Genomic DNA, 27,329 nt, shown 5'->3' on the forward strand with positions numbered 1-27,329 from the left:
AGCTCACCTGAAAATATTGGCTTAATCAAAACCTCTTTTGCAGTTTGCAAAGGATAACCTGGGTTTCAGGCATATAACAGGAAAAGAAGTAAACTCTGGCTCTCACAATGGGTAAAAATACAAATCTTCCAGCTTTATTCTTTAGTTAAATGCATACATTGTATAACAGAAATATGAAAAAAAAATGAGGAAACAGGTATGCAAGGCCACTGCTAGCCTATGTGTTTCAATAGAAATATCTTCATCATGGCTTGGTGTGTATCACAACTAGCTGATCTGAAATGACCCACCTCTGATATGTGGCACCTAATTCTCACCTTCAAGGAATTCATAGTACATCCTACATATTGGACTCTACATGTATTACATAAATTAAATAGACTACATAAGGAGTATTGCAGTTTATATATATTTGGATTTTAAAGCATTCATCTGTTGCAAATGAGAAAAAGATTTTTGTGGGAGAAACGTATTCAACAGATGAATGCTTTAAAATCAAACAACATATAAACTTGAGATATTTTTACGTATAATATTTTCTTTCTATATTTAGAACTTATTAGAACTTTATATTATTTATGAGTATTCGTGTTAGGGTTGGGTAACACAGACAGGGGATAGTGTGCCCTGAGCTTGCCCCAACCTCTGTCCCTTCCTATAGCCCCCCCACGCTAAACTGTGGGGCGACTACTTGAAGACTCGAAATACACTGGATAATTGTGGGAAGGGAAAACACAAACAGACTGACACAAAAGAGTATTAAACTAACCGGAGTCACAACGAGAGGGTACGTCAAGAGAAAAATCAGTAAGCAAAGAGTCAACGTCAAAAACGAGCAGAGATCACAACAATTCTGACACAGAGCAAGTGAAACCTAATGCAGAGAGCAAGCGATGAAAGGGATTTCAAACACTGGCACAGATGACTAGTGAAGATGCAATTTATGCAGCCAGAACTCCACCTCCAGAAACTGATTGGAGCTAGACAACTTCTGAGAATTAACCCTTGCAGAACAACAAAGCCCAACAAGTCCCAGCAGTCCAGAACACAAGCCCTAAACAGCGCAAGGTCTTAGCAGCAGCTGCCCGGAGCACGTGCCAGAGATCGCTGTCTGTCTCTGACTCTTTGTTTTTTTTCTGTCTCTCTGTCTTTATTACTATGTCTCTCTGTCTCTATTTTTGTCTCTATCTGTCTCTGCTTGTCTATCTCTCTTTCTATATCTCTCTCCATCTCTCTCTCTCCCTGTTAGTTTGTCTCTTTCTGTTTGTCTCTCTGTTTATCTCACTCTCTCCCTATCTCTCTCTGTCTTTCTCTCTCATTATCTGTCTCTTTCTTTGACTGTAACTCTCTGTGTCTTTTTCTCTCCTTCCCTATCATGTTTTGATAGGATATGACTTATGTCAATGAATTTCCAGTCCACTTTATACCATTCAGCCAGGTAATAATCCACGATAGACAACCTTGTTTCCCCAGAGACAGTGTACTTTATTGGATTTCAGGCCCAGAAACAAGACAATAACAGTGATGAAAGAAGCAATGGTAATAGCTCTGGCTTGCAATCCAGATGTCATAACTCCATTCATCTATATCAGTGGCGGCGAACCTATGGCACGGGTGCCCGAGGTGGCACTCAGAACCCTTTCTGTGGGCACCCGGGCCATCGCCCCAGCACACCAGACAGAACTCAAAGAATCTTCCTGCAGCTCCAAGCAACTTAAAAGTTTCTGCTTTCAGTCATATTTTGATACTTACTTCGCTACTTGGGACTGTAGTAAGAGGGAGAATGAGTAGACAGGGCTAAAATATCTATAGAGGACCTCCTGCTGGCTCCACGATTCTCTGTGTACAGAGGGAAACTGGAAAGAAGCTAAAATGATGAAAATGTTCCATCTTTCTACTGTGTTGCTGTCCTCAGGAGGCCAGTACGATTAAAAGTTGTTGAACAGGGAGCAATAAGTTACTGCTTTAATCTTTGGTTGGCACCTCACGATAAATAAGGGGGGTTTTGGGTTGAAGTTTGGGTACTCGGCCGCTAAAAGGTTCGCCATCACTGATCTACACTCACCGGCCACTTTATTAGGTACACCATGCTAGTAATGGGTTGGACCCCCTTTTGCCTTCAGAACTGCCTCAATTCTTTGTGGCATAGATTCAACAAGGTGCTGGAAGCATTCCTCAGAGATTTTGGTCCATATTGACATGATGGCATCACACAGTTGCCGCAGATTTGTCGGCTGCACATCCATGATGCGAATCTCCCGTTCCACCACATCCAAAGATGCTCTATTGGATTGAGATCTGGTGACTGTGGAGGCCATTTGAGTACAGTGAACTCATTGTCATGTTCAAGAAACCAGTCTGAGATGATTCCAGCTTTATGACATGGCGCATTATCCTGCTGAAAGTAGCCATCAGATGTTGGGTACATTGTGGTCATAAAGGGATGGACATGGTCAGCAACAATACTCAGGTAGGCTGTGGCGTTGCAACAATGCTCAATTGGTACCAAGGGGCCCAAAGAGTGCCAAGAAAATATTCCCCACACCATGACACCACCACCACCAGCCTGAACCGTTGATACAAGGCAGGATGGATCCATGCTTTCATGTTGTTGACGCCAAATTCTGACCCTTCCATCCGAATGTTGCAGCAGAAATCGAGATGCATCAGACCAGGCAATGTTTTTCCAATCTTCTACTGTCCAATTTCGATGAGCTTGTGCAAATTGTAGCCTCAGTTTCCTGTTCTTAGCTGAAAGGAGTGGCACCCGGTGTGGTCTTCTGCTGCTGTAGCCCATCTGCCTCAAAGTTCGACGTACTGTACGTTCAGAGATGCTCTTCTGCCTACCTTGGTTGTAACGGGTGGCGATTTGAGTAACTGTTGCCTTTCTATCAGCTCGAACCAGTCTGCCCATTCTCCTCTGACCTCTGGCATCAACAAGGCATTTCTGCCCACAGAACTGCCGCTCACTGGATGTTTTTTCTTTTTAGGACCATTCTCTGTAAACCCTAGAGATGGTTGTGCATGAAAATCCCAGTAGATCAGCAGTTTCTGAAATACTCAGACCAGCCCTTCTGGCACCAACAACCATGCCACGTTCAAAGGCACTCAAATCCCCTTTCTTCCCCATACTGATGCTCGGTTTGAACTGCAGGAGATTGTCTTGACCATGTCTACATGCCTAAATGCACTGAGTTGCCGCCATGTGATTGGCTGATTAGAAATTAAGTGTTAACGAGCAGTTGGACAGGTGTACCTAATAAAGTGGCCGGTGAGTGTATATATTGTCTATTCAGCGCCACTTCAGTCCTGGATCTCTTTCACTCATCTATATCCTTCCAACTCTTCTTATACAGATTATTTCCCTTTGATTAGCATGTGGAAGATATCTTACTTGTTGAAACAAAGTTTCAATCTCAGGTTCCTACAGCTGCAGTTGACTAGTTAGTTGGCAAATGGAAACAACACAAGAGATAGCAATAAGCTGGCCACCTAGATAGGGTCACTTCCTTGCAAAATTTAATGGCAGAATTCATCTGCCACCTCATCCCCTCCAGAAGATGTTGTCTTTTCCTGTTCCCATCAACATCAAACACTACTTGTAAGGTGTCATAAATAACTTTGCCTTGTAAACCAAATCAAGGATGTTACACCAGTTAAGGTGTTTGTAATAATGCTAAAACATCCTTCCATGTTAGATCAATGCATGTAAATGTGCACATATAAAAATAATATAAAATATATGCCTACACTCCCCCACTTGTATCCGTTCTAATCAGAGTCGATTCAAAACACAATACACTCATACGGTTTACACTTTACGGTTTTACGATGTATGCTTCTCTTGTTACTATATCCTTCTGATCTATTTTCTTCAACAACAATAAAAACAAAACATTGCAACATAATGCAACTGCAACGTCCCTGCCAATGCGCATGGCAGAGGAGTAGTTGCGAATAAGCCCCTTTTACCACCCAGTACATATAGAGGTAATTGCGCAGCGCTAGATACTGCCTGGATAGGCAAGGGTTAAAACGTATTTAGTGTGATCAGGCAATTACATGTTCTGATACATGACAATGTTAACTGGAGTGTGATTGGAGAAGGAGATCACATGACCAGGGATTAACTAAACCCTTAGTCAGCAGAGGAGTTTGGGTCTTCAGGCCCAGCTATGCTAGTGAGCAGAGGTCTTCCCAGTAAGCTCTCTTACCAGAGAGACCTCAGAGCTCGTGCTCTGACCACAGGCCTCCTAGGCCTCAGCAGCTCTACAGAGTGTCAGTCCACCTTCAGGACTAACACTGAACCATTCCAGGATAAAAGCTGAAGCTTCCTACATTGGACACAGCTCCATCCCAGCCTGCCCCTGCATCCAGGCTGGTGATCCAACTCCTGTGGTTCCCTCTCAAAGAGCACTCCCAGTATCCTACCTCTGTAAAGAATCGTTGGGCTCGTTGCCTGCTGTTGCTGTTGGTTCGAATAAAGAACTGTAAGTTATTTTTGCACAACGTTGCCTCCGTCTGGTCCCTGCTATGGCTGTAACACCAAAGGCGCCCCATCCATCTACCAGGGACACATACTACAGACTCTACGGGCTGCCCCGGGGTGAATCAGTACAACAGCCTCTCCCTCCATATCATTTCTTGCATACACCACCTGCTGGAGACCTGCCAGGCTGAAGGACAGTCCTCCGGTCCTCATACCAAGCACCGCGACACTAGCGTGCCTAGGCCGCAACCGCCAGCCACTCCGGTATTCTAGGCCCTGGCTGCCTCCAGGTCCCAAGAAAAGGCTAGGCCTGATGAGGGATGTTGCACAACATTAACTCCTATAGGACCTTCCGCTGACTTTAGACGTCAGCAGGCACATGTCCGGAGTCGGAGACACCCGTAGATCCAAGGGGAAGCAAGATGCGGTTCTTTAACACCGTTAGTATGGAGGAGCAGAGCTGGCGCTGCTGCTGGCTCCATATACTCGGCAGTACCGTAATTGCCGGGTGTATTTAGACCCAGTACAGTTCTGATCAAAATCCCTAGTCACAGGTGGTGGTTTTCCTCTGTAATTCGGGCTCTTATAGATGCCTCAGTTACAAGGGAAAACCTGTAAAACCAAAAGAATTACCGTATATACTTGAGTATAAGCCAAGTTTTTGCCTGTATAATAGGACATTTAAAACCAATTTTTATTAAGGTATTTATTAAAAATGCGGGGTACATGAGCTTATTGAACAATGATTAAGCTCAGATATAGGCTGGGCATCGTTCACTCCAGGATGTATGGATATCAAGTGTCAATCGGGAAGGCAACGTTAGACTGTTTGATGTCCTGGCCTATCCCTTTAATTGCTGACACAAGATTCCAATGGAAATACTTTTAACTGGATGTGTAAATACCCAATAATTACTATAGACGGGCTTGCCGCTCTCGGTCCAAGTGTGAATTCAGGCCGAGAAGCAAGTGCCCTAGGTGTCACCACTTTGTCAGATCACACCTTAGGTTATATCTGACAAAGTGGTGACACCTAGGGCACTTGCTTCTCGGCCTGAATTCACACTTGGACCGAGAGCGGCAAGCCCGTCTATAGTAATTATTGGGTATTTACACATCCAGTTAAAAGTATTTCCGGCATCGGCTCCGGTAGGTCCTTTTCTATCCATCAGCTCCGTGTCACTGCGCAGTCCATCGCAGGCATCATGACATCAGCCCCACGCTGACATTCTAATGTGTGCGCCAGCATCGGCACACATTATGATGTCAGCGAGCGGACCAAGTGGGGACACGGAGCCGATGGATAGAAGAAGACCTGCCGGGGAGGCGTTGGAAGGTGAGTACACTTTTTGTTTTTTTCCTAGAGTAATTTTATTGGGGAGAGGGGGTGCTGGCTACATACTGGGGGGAGAGCAGGCAGGCTATACAAAAGAGGGGGCCGTTCAGTGGGGTGTCCCTAGGACTGGGGCAGACAGAATTTGCCAGCTTAAGGCTGTGGAATGTATCAATTGCCTCCTAACTAATAGCAAAAGGGGAGAGGCAATTCTTCCCAAAAAAAAAAAAAAGACAGCAACCCATGCAATTATGCTTGACAAAGATTCATGGTGAATCGAAACGTTGCAGTTTTTGCTATGCCTGTGTGAATAAAGGTATAACCTTTTTCATCATATTGGATGCTGTATTCTTCTCTCTTTTTTTGAAGAGGCAATTCAGTCATCAAAGGGGCAGCATCAGGCTGGAGGAATCAGACCTTATCCTAGGCCTGCAGTAGCTGGCCAGTCATAGAAACATGTGAAGAGGCTCGGGACAGGGGCATATTCTGGACTGCCAACTTTCTTTCCTCTGTCAGGTATCTTCCTGTGGCTGAGAAGCAGTGACCTGGGAAGACCACCTTTTCCTGACAGTATTGGAGTTTGTCTCTGGAAGCTTTGCAACCCTTCTGGAACAGAAAACACAATAGATGCATCCTGGCAAACCTGAAAAATGGAGGCATAAAAACAAGAGACCATCCAATTAGGGGCTAGTCTGCCAGTCTACTCCCTGTAGGGCCGTGGAGTACTGGCTGGGTGAGTTCTACCCCTTGTCCCTCCCCCACTGGACTTCAGTACACTCATTGGCAGCTTGGAGGTCATGGACCATTCTACATGTATCTGGCTGTTCTTTCTGTGTCTTTTTCTTAACCAGGAATGGGTTAAATCATCATCGGGCTAGCAGGGGAGAAAATGAAAGGAGCTAACTTTGTCTGGGGGGAAATGTACTCACTGACGCCCTCGTCCGTTACCATCCCCCTAGTCCCGTCCTTTCAGGGGCGTCTCAGTTTCCTAGAATGTGGCCACTCACTTAAGTCACTTCAGTCATGTCTCCTCCCCGCAAGTTGAAGCACACCCACTTAGGTCTGGCTGTTATCCCGTCCACACCCATGTGTCCAATAGCTGTAAACAGTTCCCGTTGAACTCTTCCATTACTGTTTACGTCTCCGCTTTATCTCATCAAGACATATTACTACACCTACAACAAACAGAAAAAGGCCAATAATTGATGTAAACAACCTTGTGGTTAAAAAATCTATTTCATTTTTTTATTTTATACATATTAAATGACAAACAAAATGGAGCAACACACAGAACAAATTGCACAGTACCCAATGTAAACTCAAAAGTATAGCAGCAGGGGTTCCCTAGAGTAGCGAACTAATGCCAGAAAAGATATAACAAGTTATATATATGAAAGAGCAAAAATAGTAGGCAGCCCAAGGTAAGGCATCTAGCTAATGACACTGAAAATGTTCAGAGCATTACTATAGCATTAGTATGCAGAGAATACTATAATAAGTGAAGGGAAACCACATTAAATGCATATAAATAACAAACAGACCGTCGGTACTGTACAGAAATCCCGACACGTGTTTGGCCAGAAAACGGCTGTCGCTCATCAAGACATATGTCAAAGTTTCTGTCATATTACTGGGTTGGCTTGTCCTCACTTAGTCTGTTCGTGGAGTACACAGGGGGACATCACCAGCACATTACATGGCCATACTGTATTACCACTGCTTGTGAGCTACGTGATAAAAAAAACCATCAATCCAAGCTGCTCAGTGTGGAAATTCTGCTTTCTGTGCACTTCAAGGTCAGTAGCCTGTCAGGTCTAAGAATAACACAGACACAGAAAACGCAGCTAAAAAGCCCCCTTGATCTCCCTTGTTAACGCTACAAACTCCAGAAAGCAGGTACCAAAGACATTGCAAGACTATTTTTTAGTAATTTTTCTCTAATGATCAGGATCAAATAAGTTTGAACTGGACCATAATAATCCAACTAACTTCCCACGCCAAAAATAATCCAAGCAGAGATCTGGAATTAGTGAAAATATTCACTTCAGCCGGCCTTTAATCCAGACATCTGTCAAGAGACTCCAATGGTGCTCAGCTGCTAAACTACAACAAAAAACAGTTTTCTACAACTATTATCCTCAACAAGCCTTTATGGCTGTCAACAGAGTACAGTCATAGACAATTAACTTTCAGGGAATATAAACTGTCCTAAGATGGCCGCTACTGAAAAATAAACTGTTCTAAGATGGCAGCCACTGATAGATGACAGGGCGTGTCATCTTCTGCATTCCAGATGTCTTATTCTTTTTTCCAGGAAGGACAGTATAATAAAATCTTTTTTTTTTCTCAAATTCTTTCCACGTCAAAGCTTTGAAATATCCCTTATCGCCTGTCTCTTTCTTCAAAGGATTCCTGTAACTCTGTCCTGGTCCATCTGTAAAAGCCAGAGGCTCTAAGTGTTTGTTTGCAAATCTGATCAAGTTTTCTCACTTGTACAATCATCAGATCCTCTCAACAACCAACCTTCTGTCTGTGCATCTTTCCCCTCATATAAAAAAACAATCTGAGTCTCTTGTCCGCAATGCACTTGGCTCAATTCCAATTCACTCTGCTCAATACCTGTGTCTACAACTGCAATACCGTTACAGGGACACATCCCCAAAGATTCAGCGGATGCCGACAACTCGATTTATTGACAAACAAAGAAGTTAGATACCAGAGAATTTCTCACAAAGGATGCTACAGCAAGCCACTACCTGACTAGACTGACTAATACATGTTGCCAGTCCTTCACTAGTTCTCACAGTCACACAAGACCGCTCAGACTCCCCGAAGGGAGTGGCAGGCACACTTGGCCAGGGCAGGTCTTCGCAATCTGAACTCTGTCACAATCAATGGAAAAAAACAGTCCTAAACAAACAGAATCCCAGACACTATGATAATCTGACAATCACAACAGAATAACTCCCACTCTAGCAATGCGGACATCTAAGGGTTACTCCTTCCTATCTCACAGCTTCAGCTAACATCACAGACTGTCTGACAGTCTGTCATTGTCCAGTCACTGTCAGTCACCTTACAAGTGGTTCTTTGCCATAATTACAGTGAGCATAATGGACATTTAAAGAGAACCCGTCATGCAAAATAACCCCCCTAATCTAAATATATTTTATAAACTGCCATTAGAGTACATTGCCTCTATCCCTTCATTGTCCCTCTACATGCCTGTAAACCTAATGAGATCCTAAAGCTGTATGCAAATGACCTGTGAAATGTCCAATGAGTCATTAGCATATTCAAGCTTTCCAGCTTATTCATGAGTGGGAGGCACAGCCACACCCCATGTGCTTGACTGACAGCCTGTTTAATGATGTGAGGCTGTATAATGATGTGATGGCTGCTCCATGTGCTTGCTGGTGGCCACACCCCCTGCAGCCTGTGTGTGTATGTGTATAGGAGAGATACAACAGTTCCAGGCAGCCATGTTACAGCAGAACATTTCAGGTACTAGTGTAGCTGATGTCTGTGTCTCTCACATGTGTATTAGGAGGATGCAGCATGTCATCAGATGCAGCACACACACTAGCAACGTTTTATTATACATTACACACAGACATGAGCAGGGGGAGGAGATGGGAGGGGTAACAGTGGTGACATCACTGCCTCTGACCATGTGACCCGCCACATTTACATAATAAAAAATAGATTTTATAATGATTAATGTATGAAATAACTAGATAAAGGCTGTGATGGGATCCTTGTGAGCTGCTCCAACAGGTAGTAGTGACAGGACTAGTGACAGAGACCTGATGACAGGTGTCCTTTAAAGGCAAAGTACATAATATCACGAGAGGAGGTGACATTACCCAGTCCTTTCAGCCAGTGAAACAGAAGTGACAGTCAAGGCAGACAATAAAGTAGACTTAACCCGAGTGCTCATTGTCAGTTCTGGTCACTAGCCGCCTGGACTCCTGCGGAGGTCACCTTGATGATCAAATGTCCATTATAGTATGGCCACCCAGGGACGCAAATTGATAGAGATTTTTATCTAGGGCTTAAACCGCCCTTACTTCAGTTGTAAAGGTGACTCTCAAATTAACTCTTTCATGGCTGCCCAGTACCGGGAACGAGAGCACAAAACCTAAGACACATCAGTCTCTTATTGACTGTAAATATCTCCCCCTTTATTCATATGCAAGCACATATATAAAAGACCCCACTTGGGGTCACTTGGGGTCACTAGAATTCCTTACTTTGTCCTCCCGATGAGAAATTTATTCTGCAGGAGTTATTTAATCACAGATGTGTTGTTGTTCATTTCAAGCTGACCATAATAATGGCACAGAATACCTGAAGAACAACTTGCCCCTATACAAAGCATGTATTGTTCTGGGGTAGATACATAGATGACGTGCTGGTCCTCTTGGAGGGAGACATCCCCACCTTCCAAAGATTTGTTCACAAATTAAATCAAAACACTATCTCCATGAAATTCACCTCAGAAATTGATCAAAATAAAATTCATTTTCTTGACCTCACCATCACTAAGGATCACACAGGTCACTTACATACGAGGATCTATCGGAAAGATACCGCCACAAATAACCTTTTGAACTGGGATAGCTGGCACCCACAACCCCTCAAAAGAGGAATATTGGTTCACCAGTATATTAGAGCAAGGCGTAATTGTTCCACGGTAGAGGATTTTGAAAGTGAATACTAAAATCTATATAACAGATTTAGAGAAAGAGGCTACTCGAATAAGACACTACACAAAGCCTATCATGTAGCCAAATCCATAAAGAGAGAGGATCTCCTGTCTAATAGAACAGAAGGAGGGGCACCAAGTGAGATGCATTGGTACATATGATGCCTACTCACATGAAGTAATGGATATTATGAGATCACTTTGGCCCATTCTCAGTAATGATAAAGACTTAAAAGACATTCTACCATCTCGTCCGATGATTAACTATTGTAGAGGCAAGACTTTAAGAGACTTGTTGGTACATAGTCATTTAACTGATAAAGTGTCAAAAGGAAATGATTGGTTACAAAGCTCTCTGAAGGGATCTTTCTCATGTGGCACATGTGTGTTCTGTAAAAACATTCACAAAACTAAAACCTTCACGAATCCTGTGGACAACAAAACATACGATTCGCAAATTTATCAACTGCAAAACCACAAATGTAGTTTATGTGGCCAAATGCAATTGTCCCAAACTATATATAGGTAAGACAATTCAAGAATTTAGAAGACGGATCTCCTCACATCTTAGTGCTACTCGTACTGGTTAGGACACAACATTGGCAAGACATATACGTCTTAAACACAATGGTGATATGGAGCAGCTCAGATTCTGGGGGATCGACACTCTCAAAATGGGCCCCAGAAAGGGCAATATTGACCATCAGCTTATGCAGTTAGAAGCTAAATGGATTTACTGTTTGAAAAGTCTAAGTCCACATGAACTTAATGAAGGTTTCACCTTCACACCTTTCATTTAAGGCTAAAACATGCAACTTTCGTTTTTTCTACACTATCAGAGAATCCAAGTAGAGAGTCCAAGATAGTACTTTAATGTACTTACCCCTGATCGGAGAAGTAAAACAGTGTACAAGACCAAATCACTTCTTTTCTCATCACCGATTTTACTTCTTGCATTAAAATTTGCGTCTTACTATAGTAAAGACATATTGGGTCTAACATTAGCATACTAATAATAAAAAATTCTAGTGACCAAGCAATTCCATCACCATATGGATCAGATAAAAAGTGGCCAAAGACAAGGAAGAACAAAATGAAGATACACACTTCCCAAAAGTCAGTCAATGGCACAGGCAAACAAAATAAAAAAGCACATACTTACCATCTTTTGACACTTCAGCGATCGAGTGTCTTGAAGCCGGGCACACTAAGTAGGAAGCGCGAAGTATTATCAAAGATATATGCAACCATAGCAATGAAGGTCCCATAATGATGACATATCAGTAAACATTCAGACGAACCAATTGCAAGCGGCCCCACAACAGTGACGAACCTCCTTACATCTAGTTCAATCAGAAGCGGAATCCAAAAGTCCTGGCGAACAGCTGACTCTTGGAGGGGGCCCCTTGTGGCGGATTGGTCCTCGTCACGCACACCCACCCATGATGATGTCATTGTACAAAGGTTTTAAAAGGTGATGGGAACACACCGAACGCACTAGTTCAGCCCCGATACCCCCTGAGGATGCCATAAATATGGCGAAACATGTTAGGGGGGCTGTTTGAGCGTTTAAAAAAAATTTAAATAGTGGTGATAAGGAGTAGGGATACTCGACCTAGGCATATATCTGACTGCAGCGATATATAGCACTAGGAAATCCAATCAAATCAGAGAGGAGTCAGGGTTGAAAGTAAAAGGGACCATTTACCTATATTTCATATAGACAGCTATAAGCAGCAGTCTGGGACTAAGCTGGTTAGACAAACAGTGTCAAAAGTGTGTGTGCTTGTTGGGAGCTAATTAGAGATGAGCGAACATACTCGTCCGAGCTTGATGCTCGTTCGAGCATTAGCGTACTCGAAACTGCGCGTTGCTCGGACGAATACTTCGCCCGCTCGAGAAAATGGCATCTCCCGCCGTTTTGCTTTTTGGCAGCCAGAAACAGAGCCAATCACAAGCCAGGAGACTCTGCACTCCACCCAGCATGACGTGGTACCCTTACACGTCGATAGTAGTGGTTGGCTGGCCAGATCAGGTGACCCTGGAATAGACTAGCCCCTGCCTGCGCTGCTCGGATCATTCTGTGTCTGGATGCCGCTAGGGAGAGAGCTGCTGCTGGTCAGGGAAAGCGTTAGGCTGTTCTATTAGAATAGTGTTAGGCAGGAGTGATTCTACAAGAACCCAACAGCCCTTCTTAGGGCTACAATAACGTTATACATTTTTTTTTTTTATTTGCAGCTAGTACCATATTGTGAGGAATTTGCAGGGGGACTTGCTACCGTTGTGTTTAGCTCTTAGTGACACACATATCCACCTCAAACACCAAAGTGGGAAAATTTATTAGGGGTTTGATTTCAATTAGGCACAGTCTGCCATTTACTTTTTATTTTACGTTTATTTTTTCATAACTCAGCGTCATCTCATCTGGCATAGCAGTGTGCTTTCATACTTGGCTAGAAAATAGCCATAGGAGAATCCAAACGGCTTTCTTAGGCCTACAATAGCGTTATATATTTTATTTCTGGTTGATCTGCTGGTGGCTGTCCTTGCTGTAGTGCATCTACTACCATATTGTGAGGAATTTGTAGTGAGACTTGTGACCGTTGTGTTTAGCGCTTAGTGACGCACATATCCATCGCAAAGACCGAAGTGGGAAAATTTATTAGGGGTTTGATTTCAATTAGGCACAGTCTGCCAGTTTCTTTTTATTTTACGTTTATTTTTTTAATAACTCAGCGTCATCTCATCTGGCATAGCAGTGTGCTTTCATACTTGGCTAGAAAATAGCCATAGGAGAATCCAAACGGCTTACTTAGGCCTACAATAGCGTTATATATATTTTATTTCTGGTTGATCTGCTGGTGGCTGTCCTTGCTGTAGTGCATCTACTACCATATTGTGAGGAATTTGTAGTGAGACTTGCGACCGTTGTGTTTAGCGCTTAGTGACGCACATATCCATCGCAAAGACCGAAGTGGGAAAATTTATTAGGGGTTTGATTTCAATTAGGCACAGTCTGCCATTTACTTTTTATTTTACGTTTATTTTTTCATAACTCAGCGTCATCTCATCTGGCATAGCAGTGTGCTTTCATACTTGGCTAGAAAATAGCCATAGGAGAATCCAAACGGCTTACTTAGGCCTACAATAGCGTTACATATTTTATTTCTGGTTGATCTGCTGGTGGCTGTCCTTGCTGTAGTGCATCTACTACCATATTGTGAGGAATTTGTAGTGAGACTTGCGACCGTTGTGTTTAGCGCTTAGTGACGCACATATCCATCGCAAAGACCGAAGTGGGAAAATTTATTAGGGGTTTGATTTCAATTAGGCACAGTCTGCCATTTACTTTTTATTTTACGTTTATTTTTTCATAACTCAGCGTCATCTCATCTGGCATAGCAGTGTGCTTTCATACTTGGCTAGAAAATAGCCATAGGAGAATCCAAACGGCTTACTTAGGCCTACAATAGCGTTATATATTTTATTTCTGGTTGATCTGCTGGTGGCTGTCCTTGCTGTAGTGCATCTACTACCATATTGTGAGGAATTTGTAGTGAGACTTGCGACCGTTGTGTTTAGCGCTTAGTGACGCGCATATCCATCGCAAAGACCGAAGTGGGAAAATTTATTAAGGGTTGGATTTCAATTAGGCACAGTCTGCCATTTCCTTTTTATTTTACGTTTATTTTTTGATAACTCAGCGTCATCTCATCTGGCATAGCAGTGTGCTTTCATACTTGGCTAGAAAATAGCCAAAGCAATAGGATAGCATCGTTTGGTTTTAAAAGCTAAAAAACACAAAAAAAAAAACACAAAAAAACACAAAAAAAAGTTAAAAAAAAATTAAAGTTATAACTTTCATTTTCAAAATGTTTAACCCGAGGGCTAGGGGTAGAGGACGAGGGCGGGGACGTGGGCGTCCAACTACTGCAGGGGTCAGAGGCCGTGGTCCTGGGCGGGGTGAGACACCACCTGCTGATGAGGGAGCAGGGGAACGCCGCAGAGCTACACTCCCTAGGTTCATGTCTGAAGTTACTGGGACTCGTGGTAGAGCACTGTTGAGGCCAGAACAGTGCGAACAGGTGATGTCGTGGATTGCCGACAATGCTTCGAGCAATTTGTCCACCAGTCTTCCACGCAGTCCACCCATGTCACCGAAATCGGCACTCCTCCAGCTCCTGCACCTCAGCCTCCTCCCCCCCAGTCTGCCCCCTCCCAGGAAAATTTGGCATTTGAACCGGCATACTCTGAGGAACTGTTTTCTGGACCCTTCCCACAGTCACAAACCACTTGTCCGGTTGCTGCTGAGCAATTTTCCGATGCCCAGGTTTTCCACCAGTCGCAGTCTGTGGGTGATGATGACCTTCTTGACGTAGTGGAAGAAGTGTGTAAAGAGGTGTCCGACGATGAGGAGACACGGTTGTCAGACAGTGGTGAAGTTGTTGTCAGGGCAGGAAGTCCGAGGGGGGAGCAGACTGAGGTATCGGAGGATGATGAGGTGACAGACCCAAGCTGGGTTGAGAGGCCGGGTGAACACAGTGCTTCTGAGACGGAGGAGAGTCCTCGACCAGAACAGGTTGGAAGAGGCAGTGGTGGGGCCAGACGGAGAGGCAGGGCCAGAGCTGGTGCATCAGCGCCAAATGTGTCACGTAGTGAAGCTCCCGTGGCGAGGGCTCCCGCGGCGAGGGCTAGATTTTCAGAAGTCTGGAGGTTCTTTAAGGAAACACCGGATGACCGACGGACTGTGGTGTGCAACCTTTGCCAAACCAGGATCAGCAGGGGTTCCACCACTACTAGCTTAACTACCACCAGTATGCGCAGGCATATGAATGCTAAACACCCCACTCAGTGGCACCAAGCCCGTTCACCTCCGGCCGTGCACACCACTGCTCCTTCCCCTGTGTCAGCTAATAGTCAGCCCCCTGCCCAGGACCCTGGCACAAAAACCCCATCGTCGCCTCCACGATCCTCCACAGCATCCACCAGCGTTCAGCTCTCCATACCCCAGACGCTGGAGCGGAAACGGAAATATAGTGCAACCCACCCGCACGCCCAAGCCCTTAATGTCCACATCTCCAGATTGCTTAGCCTGGAGATGCTGCCCTATAGGCTAGTAGAGACCGAGGCCTTTCGCAACCTCATGGCGGCGGCCGCCCCTCGGTATTCGGTCCCCAGCAGCCACTACTTTTCCCGATGTGCCGTCCCAGCCCTGCACCAGCACGTGTCAGACAACATCATCCGTGCCCTGACCAACGCCGTTTCTGACAAGGTCCACCTGACCACGGACACGTGGACGAGTGCTGCCGGGCAGGGCCACTATATATCGCTGACGGCACATTGGGTTAACTTGGTGGAGGCTGGGACCGAGTCTGACCCTGCGGCTGGTCATATACTGCCGACGCCGAGGATTGCGGGGCCTACCTCGGTCCAGGTCTTTCAGGCCTACTATGCCTCCTCCTCCTCCCACCCCTCCTCCACCTCCTCCTCCGAACTACCATCCGTGGGCATGGCGCCATCAGTCGCTAGCTCTAGGCACAGCAGCAGTGTCGTCGCTAAGCGACAGCAGGCGGTGCTCAAACTGCTGAGCCTAGGCGATAAAAGGCACACCGCCCAAGAACTATTACAGGGCATCATGGCGCAGACTGATCTGTGGCTGGCACCGCTGAACCTGAAGCCAGGCATGGTTGTGTGTGACAACGGCCGTAACCTGGTGGCGGCTCTGCAACTCGGCAGACTGACAAATGTGCCATGCCTGGCCCATGTGTTAAATCTCATAGTTCAGCTTTTCCTCAAGACATACCCCAATCTGTCTGATTTGCTCACGAAGGTGCACCGCATCTGTGCGCATTTCAGGAAGTCCAGCACAGATGCTGCCACTCTCAGGGCAGCGCAGCGCCGCCTCCAACTGCCTGCTCACCGACTGTTGTGCGACGTGCCCACGAGGTGGAATTCAACATTAACCATGTTATCCAGAGTTTACCAGCAGCGCAGAGCGATTGTAGACTGCCAGATGTCAACTTCCACCAGAACTGGTAGTCAGGTCAGTCAGCTTCCTCAAGTCTACAATGAGGAGTGGACGTGGATGTCTGATATCTGTCAGGTGCTGAGTAACTTCGAGGAGTCAACACAGATGGTCAGTGGCGATGCCGCCATCATCAGCCTCACCATCCCGCTGCTTGGCCTGTTGAAAAACTCTCTGATCAGCATGAAGTCGGAAGCTCTGCGCTCGTCACAAGAGACGGGGGAAGAAGATTCCCTTGTTGATAGCCAAAGCACCCTTAGGTCTGTTTCTCAGCGCATATCGGAGGAGGTGGAGGTGGAGGAGGATGAGGAGGAAGAGGAGGAGAATGTTGGCGAGACACAAGAAGGGACCATTGTTAAGTCCTTCACTGTTCAGCGTGTATGGGCAGAAGAAGAGGAGTTGGAGGAGTTGGAGGAGGAGGAAATGGACAGTCAGGCCAGTGAGGGGAGTGAATTCTTGCGCGTTGGTACTCTGGCGCATATGGCAGATTTCATGCTAGGCTGCCTATCCCATGACCCTCGCGTTCAAAGAATTTATTCCAGCACCGATTACTGGGTATTCACTCTCCTGGACCCACGGTACAAGCAAAATCTTTCCACTCTCATCCCTGGAGAGGAAAGGAGTGTGAGAATGCATGAATACCAGCAGGCCCTGGTGCACAAGCTGAAACACTATTTCCCTTCTGACAGCGCCAGCGGCAGAGTGCGTAGTTCTGCGGGACAAGTAGCGAGGGAGAGTAGGCGAGCAGGCAGCTTGTCCAGCACTGGAAGGGTATGCTTTACAAGGCTTTTGCCAGCTTTATGTCACCCCAGCAAGACACTGTCACCTGTCCCCAGTCTCGGCAGAGTAGGGCTGATCTTTACAGAAAGATGGTGAGGGAGTACGTAGCTGACCATACCATCGTCCTAAATGATCACACAGCTCCCTACAACTACTGGGTTTCAAAGCTGGACATGTGGCACGAACTGGCGCTGTACGCCTTGGAGGTTCTTGCCTGCCCTGCCGCTAGCGTGTTGTCCGAGCGGGTTTTCAGTGCAGCTGGTGGCATCATCACCGATAAGCGTACACGCCTGTCGACTGACAGCGCTGACAGGCTGACGCTTATTAAGATGAATAAAGCCTGGATTTCTCATAATTTCCAATCTCCACCAGGTGAAGGAAGCTCAACCTGAATAATTTATGCACTCCTCCTCCTCATTTTCCTCCTTCTCCTCCTCTTTGTACACTAAAGCAGAGGAAACTGGCTATTTTTTGACAGGGCCCACTGGCTCTAGCTATAGTACTTTATGCATTTAATTTTTCTGGAGGGCCACCTACCCGGTCCTCTGTTTTAAACAATTTTTGGGAGTGCCACATACAGGCACTCAATCTATTCAATTTTTCTGGAGGGCCACCTACCTGCTCCTCTGGTTTGAAAACTTTTTTGGACTGCCACATACAGGCACTCAATCTATTTCATTTTTCTGGAGGGCCACCTACCTGCTCCTCTGGTTTGAAAACTTTTTTGGACTGCCACTTACAGGCACTCAATCTATTCAATTTTTCTGGAGGGCCACCTACCTGCTCCTCTGGTTTGAAAACTTTTTTGGACTGCCACATACAGGCACTCAATCTATTTCATTTTTCTGGAGGGCCACCTACCTGCTCCTCTGGTTTGAAAACTTTTTTGGACTGCCACATACAGGCACTATCCAAATTAAATTGTCTCCATAGCAGCCTCCACACGTTGTCTCCATTGCTACCTCCAAAAGTCGTCCATATAGCTGCCTCCATACATCGTCCCCTTATCAAACGAGGTGTGTCAGGCAGAAATTTGGGTTGTTTTCATGGATTCCACATCAAAGTTGTTAACTTTGTCGCCACCCTGCTATGTTATCCACAAAATATACTGGCAAACTTTTACCATTTACGGATATTATTTCAGCGCTTCTTGCGCATCTGTTTACATTCCCCTCACCCGCCATATCCCAAACTTATAAGAACGCTACTACACTTGATCTTATACAAAAGGTTCTCAGAAGTGCTGTTTGGGGAGTAGCCTAGAGACAGGGGCTTGGATTGGCGAAAGCTCGCCTGGAAGCGGAGCGCCAGCTCCATCCCAAGATCCAACTAACATAGTTTTAACTGCAGCACCTTTAATCTACTACTAGTTCACTGCCTCCATAATAATAATAATATTAATCTTTATTTATATAGCGCCATCATATTCCGGAGCGCTTTACAATTCATAGGAAACAAATACAAATGTAATGTAACAGAGCACAACATTTGTATGGAACAACAGGTGTGAGGTCCCTGCTCGCCAGAGCTTACGGTTTATGAAAATGATGGGGTAACACGAGGTAAAAGAATATTTAATGGTCAAGCCATTCTTCTTAGGGAATAGAACAAAATATAATAAATGGAATTGCTGTCGCTTGAACCACTCAGCCATCATCTTATATACCAGGTCCAGGGTGAATGGGACTGCAGAGAAGTCTGGTGCCTGTTGGTTGCTGGATAACAGATGGGAGGACGACACAGGACGGGTTAGTAGAAGAGTTAAAACTTCATGCAGTTAATGAGTGTTATAGGCTTGCCTAAAGAAATGGGTTTTAAGAGCACGTTTGAAACTTTGGAGGTTAGGTATTAGTCTGATAGTCCGTGGCAGAGCATTCCATAGAATTGGTGCAGCTCTAGAGAAGTCTTGGAGACGCGAGTGGGAGGTCCACACTAGGGTAGAGGTTAATCTAAGATCACTGGCGAATCTAAGAGCACGGGTTGGGCGATAGACTGAGATAAGAGAGGAGAGGTAGGGGGGTGCAGCATTATACAGAGGTTTATGGATGAGGGTTATTATTTTAAACTGTATTCGAAAGGAGACTGGCAGCCAGTGCAGCGACTGGCATGAACTGTAGGCATACATGGTCCCCTTATCAAACGAGCTGTGTCAGGCAGAATTTTGGGTTGTTTTCATGGCTTCCACAACAAACTTGTTAACTTTGTCGCCACCCTGCCGTGTAATCCACAAAATATACTGGCAAACTTTTATCATTTACCAATATTATTTCAGCGCTTCTTGCGCATCTGTTTACATTCCCCTCACCCGCCATATCCTAAACTTATAAGAACGCTACTACACTTGATCTTATACAAAAGGTTCTTAGAAGTGCTGTTTGGGGAGTAGCCTAGAGACAGGGGCTTGGATTGGCGAAAGCTCGCCTGGCAGCGGAGCGCCAGCTCCATCCCAAGATCCAACTAACATAGTTTTAACTGCAGCACCTTTAATCTAGTTCACTGCCTCCATACATGGTCCCCTTATCAAACGAGCTGTGTCAGGCAGAATTTTGGGTTGTTTTCATGGCTTCCACATCAAACTTGTTAACTTTGTCGCCACCCTGCTGTGTAATCCACAAAATATACTGGAAAACTTTTATCATTTACCGATATTATTTGAGCGCTTCTTGCTCACCTCCTTTGGTTCCTCTCTGCCACCCATTGGTTTTAAGCCTGAGTCCATTTGGGGTATGTTGCCAAGACACTCTCTAGCCTGCCGCTGCTGCCGCTGCCTCTGCATGCCGTCCCCTATAGTGTCTGGGTCAATTATTGGATGTTTTAGATGCTATCTAGCTTCATTCTGTCACTCTGTCATGGCCATGCTGTTGCCCATAATTTTGGCATAATGGTGCGTTTAAGCAGCCTCAGAGGCATCCATGCATGCTGCCCCTGCTGTTTCCTGTCCATTTCCGTGGTGTTTCCATCCTTTTCTGAGGTTTCCAGGTGTTTGGCCAAGCTTCCCTGTGCAGAGCCTTGGTCCCCTTGAAAAATGCTCGAGTCTCCCATTGACTTCAATGGGGCTCGTTATTCGAGACGAGCACTCGAGCATCGGGAAAAGTTCGTCTCGAATAACGAGTACCCGAGCATTTTAGTGCTTGCTCATCTCTAATCTAGACCCTTCTTGAAGCTCTCTGCTGTCCCTGCTGTGACCAGCGCCTTAGGCAAGCTATACCACAGATTGACAGTTCTCATAGTAAAAAAGCGCTGTCGCCTCCGGTGATTAGACCTCGATTTCCCCAAACGGAGACAGTGCCCCCTTTGATTTGATTTACTGTATATACTGGCATATAAGACTACTTTTTAACCCCTTAAAATAATGGCTACAGTGGGGGGTCGTCTTATACACCGGATATACGGGGGCCGCACTGTGTGAGGTGTTTTTTTTCCCCGTCAGCACGCAGAGAGCCGCTTCCTGGGACCGCCGCGCATGCGCGGCAGTCCACCTCTCACAGTCATTAGAAGAGGCTTAGTACGTGCTGACGGGGCGGCGCGCTGTATGCTAATGCAGCCGCCCTGTCACAGCGGTCGGCGTCACAGAGCTGGGGGTCACAGGCGGCACTTACAGAAGCATGTCGGATCTTCATTAATATCGCAGCTTACAGTTATGATCACCAGGCACTTGCTCTCTTGTTTGTTTTGCAAAGTTTTAAGCAGACTTTTTTTCATTTGGGAGAGGGGTAGTCTTATACAGTGAGTATATACCAAATTCTATATTTTTAGGGCAGAAGTTGGGGGTCGTCTTATACGCCCAGTCATCTTATACGCCGGCATATACGGTAATCTGAAACAACTTACCACCATATTTTTTGTATGGACCATTCATATATTTAAATAAATTAATCCTGTCCCCTCGAAGTCGTCTCTTTTCCAGAATAAATAAATCTAGTTGTTTTAATCTTTCCTCATAACTAAGACCCTCCATACCCCTTATCATATTTGTGGCTCTACGTTGAACCATCTTGAGCTCCAGAGCATCCTTTTTATAGACCGGTGCCCAGAACTGGACAGCATATTCCAGGTATTAGATTTCGGTAAAAATGACTATACATCTAAAAACTTAAATTGGAAAAATGACAAAAAAAGTCATTTTATAAATGATTTATAGTCACTTCATAGGACCTCAGGGTTGCCATGGAAGTGGTCGGCACCTCTCACCGGGAAAGTACACAGAACTGCCCCATAGACACAGCTTTTACCATGATTAAAACAGCTGTGATCGTGAGTATCCCGATTCCAGCTGTTACTGCAGGAGCCCGGTTTTCACATATAGCTGAGCTCCCGCAGGAATCACACAGATCTACATGGCACGGCTACTCCACGCCCCAGTAGCCTCTTTGATCCTCCTTCCCAGACAACTTCAGCTCACAGCTTCGAGGAGCTGCGTGCACTCATCCGTGAAGCTGGAGTTCTGCAGAACTCCAGCGTCATAGACGAGTGTGCACAGCTCCTTGTAGCAGCGCTCTGAAGATGTCTGGGTAGGAGGATCAAGGAGACTACTGGGGCGTGGAGTAGCCGTGCCATGTAGCCTCAGCTCCGGCTACTCCACATCCTAGTAGCCATTTTAGAAAATGTGCATATTAACCTGATTAAAGATTAAAAAAGTTAGAGGGGAGTAAAGGATTAGCCCTAAAAAGGGCTATCCTTACATTCGTTAGATACACCTACCATCAGATCTACCTTAATATGTAGATCCGTAGTGGTAGGTTTCCGTTAAGCAATACCTGCTCCAATCCACTTACCTCTAGTAGTCAGACCTACTAAATATAGTATTTACCCAAAATTGAGACCTGATATGTCAGTTCCCAGATCCCTTTTTGATAGCTTTCCAAATTTGAGCCCTTGTGTAGCAAACAAAACAGATTCAGATACATAAACATATTTAAACTTAATGATCGGTGTCTCTGGGCAGATTATAGTTAATACCCATAAATTGACAAACAAAATTAACAATTATGTAAATTGGCAATAGTTATAATATAATGAGAAAAGCAATAAATATTCATTAAGTTAAGTTCATATGTGGTTAAAAAGTTGACATTAATTCACAACTTCATAACCCCCCCCCCACACACACACACACGCTGAAAAACAACAATTGCAGAATATTTTAGCCGAAATTCATAAACATCAACTTTCATTGTTTGCACTAAGTAAAAGTATTATTCACACTTTATTCCACTCCTTTCATTTCCACTCCATGTAGACAAACTTGAGTGACTTGCAATAGAAAGTTGCAAGTACCTTACAAAGCATAACAATGGAATGAAATGAAAGAAAACAATTTAATAAGAAAGGAGTCTCTTCCACTGTTAGATTCAGCTCCCTCTATAGTATATTTAACTCTTCCTGCAATTAATCTCTTTCATTTTTTAATTTATGCAACTATTTCCACAGTTTATCCTTTTCATGTTTGATCACATTAAATGGTATCCATGTAGTTCTAGGAGACTCATCTCGCTCATACTGTCCCATTTCTCCCTGTGTGTTATAACTTACGGCAGTCATTTGTGTTTGAGGTCTTCTAGCATAAGGGTTATTAACATCTCATTTTTGTCCTTTCACTCTGAATACAAACTACAAACTGGGATAGGCACTGACTCCTTTTGGGTCACAGCATTCCTGGGTCACAACCCTTAAGAGCTTCTTCTGCTCCCTTGTCATGGTATCATGGTGTTGTGATAATATGATGTGATGATGAATAAATATTCCATTAGTTTAAATTCAGATGTAGCTGACTTATAGTTAGAAAATCAAAGAAGTTTTGAATTAACGTATACTTTTTGTTTCTTGCCTTTATATTCATATTACCTCACACGTAAGCTGTCTTAGACTCTTTGCCTATAGTAAACAATCAAACCCCAGAGCTCATATTAATGACCTGTGGCAATATAGATGCTGAGCTGTGATTGTTTGCTAACTGCCCCGGCAGCCAGCAGGCAACAGTTCCTGTATATGATGGTTTATAAGTTTGACTCACAGGGAGTAGCTGTGCAAAATTTGGTGACTGTAAAGGCAAAGGTGGAGATTACTAAAGCGGGGACACACCCACACACACTCAATTTTATATATTTGATTTAAATAATATATGAATACTTATGGGGAAAAGTTTCCCCAATAGGATACTTATAACTGTGATACCATGATCATTCATACAATACACTGACATCAAGTCTATTAGAAATGTTTTCAAATGTTGGAGCAGGCACACATAGCAAAAGAGCCAATAGATGTTTATCAACATAGTCTACAATAAATCTGCACCACATTCAACATCTAGCGAAAGCCAATTGTCTAAACCAAATAGAAAATTAGAAAACTCACTTTTTTACATTATTCTTCCATATTAATTCCAAAGTTTATCTGCCAAATAATACTGCCTTTAGTTTCAGAATGGGGTGGAGTTTAAGTACTTTATTAGCTGTATTGTGCAATGCAACTCTGTTAATAATAAATCTAAGTTCACAAGGCTTAAGGTCTTACACTGCCAAACCTGCAGCTTTTCCAGGATCTGGTACCAGGAGGAGAGTCTGGATATAAAGGTATTTAAAGGAACCTTTAAATCTTTTCAATGAAATTACAAAGTGCAATACAATTGTGCTCAGATTTATATTGAAATAATTAATCTAGCAACTAAAAGCTATTTTATCTCACTGGGTATCAAAACCATAGGAGAATTAGAGTCAACTGTTCCTCTGAAGTTAAAAAGATTTAAAAACTTCATTTATACATTACATGAACCCCTTCATGACTCAGGGTCTTTAATGTCTGATTGTCTAGGTCCATTTTTGCAGTTCTGCTATACGCTTCTTTAAATGACATGTGAGACTTTAACGTCATATGATGGTTTTACTGATTACATATTTTTTTCTTTATTAAATTAGCTCATAAATGATTACAAATGTAAAAAAAGCTTTTTAGTAATTTGTCTGCAAACTGTAAGCTAATCCCTTCCAGCAGCTTTTCCTACATTCTGCCTTTAGCTGACAGGCTGGAGGGGGGCACATTTCAAAACGCTATATCTCCTGCACCTAGAAACACACAGAAACACAATTTGGTGTCATTTTAAACAGGAATATCTTAATATGATATATGGATTGTGTATGGGTGCTTCACAGAACCAGAGATAACCACTCTTAACCCCTTAGCGCTCCGCGCCGTAGCTGTACTGCGCAGCTTACGACGATTAGCGCTCAGCGCAGTACAACTACGGCGCGAGCGCATAGGATTTTAGAATTGTCACCACGTCTCGCGACGTGGTGACATCGGGACGAGACTTGGGTGACAGAGGCAGGAGGAGTTCCTGTCTCCGTCACCCGACCAATCAAATCGGTCCCGCCCGCCGATCGCCGTGATTGGCCAGTCAAACCTGACTGGCCAATTACAGCGATTTTGGGCTAAAAAACTTGGGTTTTAGCCCCTTCCTCTTCCTCCAGCGGCACCATTTTGGTTTGGTATCGCTGGAGAGAGGAGAGAGCGTTACTGTGTGCACCAAAATACACTTTTACACTATAAATAGTGTTCTGATCCTTATCTGATCCCTATTGTTCCCTACAAATTCCCATCCCTATCTGTTTTTTCCTGTGTCCTGTGTGTTCCCTGTGTGATCGCCTTGTGTGATCCCACGTGTCTTCCGTTTTTCCCTGTCTGTCCCTTCTGAACCCAAACGCACTTTTCAGTGCGCTGTGTTAGCGTTGTTCTGCACTGGACGCACTTTTCAGTGCGCCGTGGGAATAGCGCTGCACAGAATCTTTAGCAGTCTTAGCGGTAGTTAGTTTGTCTTAGGGCAAGCTAGGTGCATTTGTAGCGCCTTTTTGCGCGGTGCACATAGGTTTTTTTCGGTGCCTGGTAATATTTTTTTCCAGAGCGCCGTAGATGTACCCATACGTAGCTACTTTTTGTGTGTGCCATTTGTGCGGCTGGTCCGTGTGGTTTGGTGTGCATTATCTTTTTTTTTGTGTGCTATCTGTGCGGCTTGTCCGTGTAGTTTAGTGCGCATTATTTTTGGTGTGTGCCATCTGTGCGGCTTGTCCGTGTAGTTTGGTGCGCATTATCTTTTTTTTTTTTGTGTGCTATCTGTGCGGCTTGTCCGTGTAGTTTAGTGCACATTATTTTTTGTGTGTGCCATCTGTGCGGCTTGTCCGTGTAGTTTGGTGCGCATTATCTTTTTTTTTTTGTGTGCTATCTGTGCGGCTTGTCCGTGTAGTTTAGTGCACATTATTTTTTGTGTGTGCCATCTGTGCGGCTTGTCCGTGTAGTTTGGTGCGCATTATCTTTTTTTTTTTGTGTGCTATCTGTGCGGCTTGTCCGTGTAGTTTAGTGCACATTATTTTTTGTGTGTGCCATCTGTGCGGCTTGTCCGTGTAGTTTGGTGTGCATTATATTTTTTTTTTGTGTGCCTGCTAGACGGTTTATCCGTGTAGTTTGGTGCACATTATCTAATTTTTCTAGTTCTCTATTTTTTTTGTGTGCAATGTCTCAGAAGACGTACACCGTGTTGGAGGCATATAACATGCTTGCCTCTGACACCGAGTCAGCTAGTGGGGATGATGGTCCCTTTTACCTATCATCATCCTCCTGCTCATCTTCCAGTGACCTGGAAGGACCCCCAAGAAGGCGCCGTAGGGTTCCAGGGACTTCTGCAGGAGAAGTGCCTGGGACTTCTGCAGGAGAAGTGCCTGGGACTTCTGCAGGAGAAGTGCCTGGGACTTCTGCAGGAGAAGTTTCTGGGACTTCTGCAGGAGAAGTTTCTGGGACTTCTGCAGGAGAAGTTTCTGGGGCTTCCACTGACCCCACATGGGTAGCCCCAGATAATTATACCCCTCAGGTCCCTGACTTTTCGGGCCATCCTGGAATTAACTTTGACACGACAGGGCTCAGAGCTGTGGACTTTTTTAAGTTTTTTTTTGATGAGGCGCTGCTGAATATTATTATATTTCAGACAAATCTCTACGCTGCACAACATATTGCCCAAAACCCCACGTCCTTTTATGCACAATCCTACAGGTGGACCCCTGTCACTGCAGCAGAGATGCACAAGTATTGGGGCATAATACTCCTTATGGGGATAGTAAAGAAGCCTTCAATCAGGGACTACTGGAGCACAGACATACTGTACCACACCCCCATGTTCCGCATGGCAATGAGCAGGATGCGCTTTGAAGCCATCCATAAGTTTTTGCACTACACTGACAACACACAGTGCCCACCCAGAGGTGACCCCAGTTATGATCGGTTATTTAAGGTCAGGCCCATATTAGATCATTTTAGTGCCAAGTTTGCCCAGGCATATACCCCCGCCAAACATGTGAGCATAGACGAGTCCCTAGTACAATTCAAAGGGAGACTTCACTTCCGCCAGTACCTGCCCAATAAGAGGGCAAGGTATGGTGTGAAGATGTATAAGCTGTGCGAAAGTTCATCAGGGTACACATACAAGTTCAGGATATATGAAGGGAAGGACTCCACTATAGTGCCCCCAGAATGCCCCCCCTTCCTGGGTGTTACAGGGAAGATAGTGTGGGATTTAGTGCACCCACTGCTGGACCAGGGCTACCACCTCTACCTGGACAATTTCTACACCAGCACCACCCTGTTCAAGTGCCTCACTTCCAGAAATACTGCGGCATGCGGCACTGTACGCAGAAATCAGAGAGGTCTCCCTAAGTCGCTGCTTGGGCAAAAACTTAAAAGGCACGAAAGCAGGGCACTATGCAGCGACTCTGTATTGTGTGTTAAGTACAAAGACAAGAGAGAAGTCCTTGTATTAACCACAATACATGAGCACACCACCACCCCTGTACCAGTACGAGGTGCCAGTACAGAAACCCCCAAGCCAGACTGTATTTTAGATTATAACAAATACATGGGAGGGGTGGACTTGTCTGACCAGGTGCTTCAGCCGTACAATGCCATGCGGAAGTCGAGGGTGTGGTACAAGAAGCTGGCCGTGCACATGATG

The 27,329-nt window shown here is 44.7% G+C and overlaps 1 protein-coding gene across 1 annotated transcript in view; it reads left to right on the forward strand.

Moving 5' to 3' along the window:
• The first annotated feature begins 23,824 nt into the window (after nt 1-23,824).
• LOC140064054 (sulfotransferase 2B1-like) overlaps nt 23,825-27,329 on the forward strand; it is a 158,810-nt gene continuing 155,305 nt past the window's right edge. Inside the window, exon 1 of the mRNA XM_072110496.1 lies at nt 23,825-23,910. The gene's annotated coding sequence lies outside the window, so the exon portion shown is untranslated. The remainder of the gene's footprint in view (nt 23,911-27,329) is intronic.

Source organism: Engystomops pustulosus, chromosome 6 (genome assembly GCF_040894005.1).
Source record: "Engystomops pustulosus chromosome 6, aEngPut4.maternal, whole genome shotgun sequence".
NCBI lineage: Eukaryota > Metazoa > Chordata > Amphibia > Anura > Leptodactylidae > Engystomops > Engystomops pustulosus.